The sequence below is a fragment of the Syzygium oleosum genome, unplaced genomic scaffold, assembly GCF_021117445.2.
Source record: "Syzygium oleosum isolate NSW1041296 unplaced genomic scaffold, Sole_v2.1 Sole_v2.11, whole genome shotgun sequence".
NCBI lineage: Eukaryota > Viridiplantae > Streptophyta > Magnoliopsida > Myrtales > Myrtaceae > Syzygium > Syzygium oleosum.
Window position 1 is genome coordinate 3911293 of NW_026607495.1, and position 3990 is coordinate 3915282.

Sequence of the window (3990 nt, forward strand, 5' to 3'; positions counted from 1 at the left end):
GAGGTTTGAAGAAAACATTCAGACTCACAGAGATGAATCTGAACCATCTCCCAACATTCAAGAATCATCAGAAGCATCAGAAGGCAAAGAAGATATAATACGGACTCAACCGTAAAGTTCGGAGTCGCAGAATTTCGAAGGAAAAATATGACAAAAACTCGGAAACATAAATCCGTCATCCGAAGAACCTCGTTATTGGAGAAATAGAAGATGGTATCAAGACAAGATCCAAACACAAAGAGAACATCAAGAACTTGGCTTTGATATCGAAATAGAGCCAAAAGAAGTTGGTGAAGCTTTATCGGATGAAAGCTGGATCGATGCTATGCGGGAGGAACTTCAGCAGTTCGGAATCAATAAAGTATGGGAGCTTGTGCCAAGACCCAAAAATCATCCAGTAATTGGAACAAAATGGGTATTCAGAAACAAACTGGATGACAAAGGGAAAGTTACAAGAAACAAAGCAAGACTGGTTGCAAAAGGCTATTCTCAAGAAGAAGGCATAGACTATGATGAAACATATGCACCAGTTGCAAGGTTAGAAGCCATTCGGCTACTACTAGCTTATGCTTGTTCCCATAACTTTAAATTATTTCAGATGGACGTGAAAAGTGCCTTTCTGAATGGATATATCAAAGAAGAAGTATATGTGGAACAACCACCTGGTTTCGAAGAACCAAGAAAGAGTGATCATGTCTACAGACTCAAGAAGGCTCTTTACGGTCTGAAACAAGCACCAAGAGCTTGGTATGAAAGGTTAAGTAACTTCCTTCTGCAAAACGGTTTTACCAAAGGTAAAGTTGATACAACTTTATTTGTTAAGAAAAAGGGTAAGGATTTCTTAATTGTTCAAATTTATGTTGATGATATAATCTTTGGATCTTCTAACGAATTGCTATGCAAGGAATTCTCAAAGAATATGCAGAATGAATTCGAGATGAGTATGATGGGAGAATTATCATTCTTTCTTGGCCTTCAAGTGAAACAGACCAAAGATGGTACATTCATTTGCCAAGAGAAGTATGCAAAGGAGATTATCAAGAAATTTGGATTACAGAATTGCAAGAAGACAGACATTCCCATGTCTCATTCATCCAAACTGGACAAAGATGAAAATGGTAAAAAGGTTGATCAGAAGGTATATAGAAGCATGATAGGCTCTTTATTATATCTAACTGCATCTAGACCTGACATTCTTTTTAGTGTCTGTATGTGTGCAAGATTTCAATCAGACCCAAGGGAATCTCATTTCTCTGCAGTAAAAAGAATAATCAAATACATTGGAACATATCCAATGTTAGGTCTTTGGTATTCCAAAGATTCAGATTTTACTCTTACTGGATATTCTGATGCTGATTTAGCTGGATGTAAAGTGGACAGGAAAAGTACTTCCGGTACATGTCAACTGTTTGGGAATATGTTGGTATCTTGGTACTCAAAGAAGCAGAGTACAGTTGCACTTTCTACAGCAGAAGCAGAATATGTAGCATTGGGAAGTTCTGTGCACGCATTCTCGTGGATGAAGCAAGCAATTACAAGACTTTGATATTGAAGAATCAAGTGTTGCAATCAAATGTGACAACACAAGTGCAATCAATTTGACAAAGAACCCAATTCTTCATTCTCGTGCTAAGCATATTGAAATCAAGCATCACTTTATTCGAGATCATGTTCAAAATGGTGATGTAAATATTCAATTTATTGATTCTAAGAATCAATTAGCTGATATATTTACAAAACCTCTTGATAAATCTTCATTTGAATTCATCAGAGAAAAACTGTGCATTACTTATCCATTTTCTTGAAGTGTTTGATAGACAGGAAATTGTTCAGACTCAAGTATTCTCAGTCTGAACATTTTTCAGACTCACAAAGACAGGTACGTTCCTTATTCAAATTTTGGCGGGTATAAAATTGACATTTTTGGCAGGATACTTGTATAATTCGTTATACTTGGAAGCAAATCAGGTATGCATTCTATTTTATCTGCTAAAATCTGCCTAATATATTGATATGTTTGGTTAAGTTTTAGAGAGAATATTTTCTTCCTACTTGTTTGGGATATCTCTTAATTTCTAAAAGTACTTTTTTCCTTCCAAAAAGTTATCACCCTCCTTTTAAGCCCGTCCTTCTCTGTTTTCAAACCCTATCGCACGATCTTTTCTCTCAAAAACCTTCCGATATACGAGACTCTCCTCTTCTTCTTCCAAAAGATCGAAACTTTCGTCTTCAAAGGTGATCATAATGCCGGTCAAGATGGTGGCCCACAGAAGATCTTCTCGTATTCTTAATCAAGACTCAAAATCTACCGCAGCGGCGGAATTTTTAGAAGTTTCAGACTCAGAATCCGATCATCATGCCAACCCTTCTGAAGCGTCAACCCCTCAGCATTCGTCTCCACCGAAATCGTCTGGTAAAACTGATTTTCGGTTCATAAACATTAAACGTGTGTGGGAGAATTATCAAAGGCTGAAAAGGAATAATGCCTCTGAGTCAGCTCTTCGTGCTTGTCTGAAAGACAACAATCTTCGCTCTGAAACTCACCTTGCGAAAATCTATTCTGAATACTGCACTAAATCAGGGCAAGTTCCAACCAGCACTACTCCCCAAGAAACTTCTTCCAGAAAGGGCAAAGAAAAAGTTGGAGAAGCTTCAACTCCATCTGAAAAGAAATCGGTTCATATAAGCCCTAAGACATCTAGTGCGTCAAAATTTGTTGTTCCGGATGATGATGCACGATTTTTTGAGAATTTTGAGATGAAAGTTGGAATAGCATCTCGGCTTGCCGGAACAGAGGCTTATTCGAAGCACCGCGCATCGATGTATTACAGCGTTACTTGATAGAGGAGTAATGAACAATAGAACTGTGGATTTCGAGTATTTGGAGAAGGCTGGAATTTCGTAACCCGTTTGAAAAACTAGGGGTTTATGAATTTTGCCTTCAATCGCCAACACTTATGCCGAATTAATCGCCTACTTTTATTCGAATCTTTCAATTCTGTCACCAAACCGGTTTAGCTACTATTGGTGACAAGAAAGTTGATTTAAAGGCGCATGAGTTGGCAAGGATAATTGGAGCCACACACTCCACTTTTACTCCATTGGCAGTAAGTCTTGAAGAGGCTTCTCAGCTAGCTTCTGAAAATCCGAACTTTGCTCAAGGATAAAAAAGACATCTCTCCTATTCTGACTTATCAAGACGATCGGTGATCTTGCATAAGATCATCATCAACTGTTTAAAGCCAAAGGATGCCTCAAAAACTCGACCTTTCGAAATCGAGATCAAGCTCATTTGGGCTATCTTGACAGTCAATCCTTCTCTCTTCCTCACCTCATAATATTCCATATGTACGAGCATTGCGAAAGATAAGGGTCATCTGCCATATGGAGCTTTGATCACTCGTATCTTCATGTATCTCAATTTATCTATTCCTGGTGAGTTGCGAGAAACTATGCTTCCCCTTATGTTTGTTGGAGAAAAAATGCTCTCCAAAATGAAGAAATTTGAAGATATCAGGGACATAGTAAAAAGGAAAGAGGCTCAACAGTCAGAGGCCAAATCTGTTGGCAAGAAAGTTCAGAAAGAAAAGGAGCAAAGGAAAAGAACTAGTTCAGCAAGCAAGCAAACTGATTCTCCAACCCCAATCAAAGTGTACAGAAAGAAAAGAAAAACTCTTCTGCATGATGAAAATGATGAAGCAGAAGCAGCACACTTTGAATCAGGTCACACTGCAGAACCAGAACATGTTCCTGAACCAGTTCCAAATGTTTCAGAACCAATTCATAAAGAGCATGTTTCTGAAGAACAATCACCTGTTCAGGGGGAGATTCCACCAGAATCAGCCGCAGGGTACAATCAGTCTGAAGAAGCTCATGACCAAGGTCAGCCATCTGAAAATCAGAACATCCTTTCGATTCTGCTCGAGATAAAGGACAAGCAGGCTGCTCTAGAACAAAATTTGCAGAACCTACAGAAAATTGTTGAGGAAA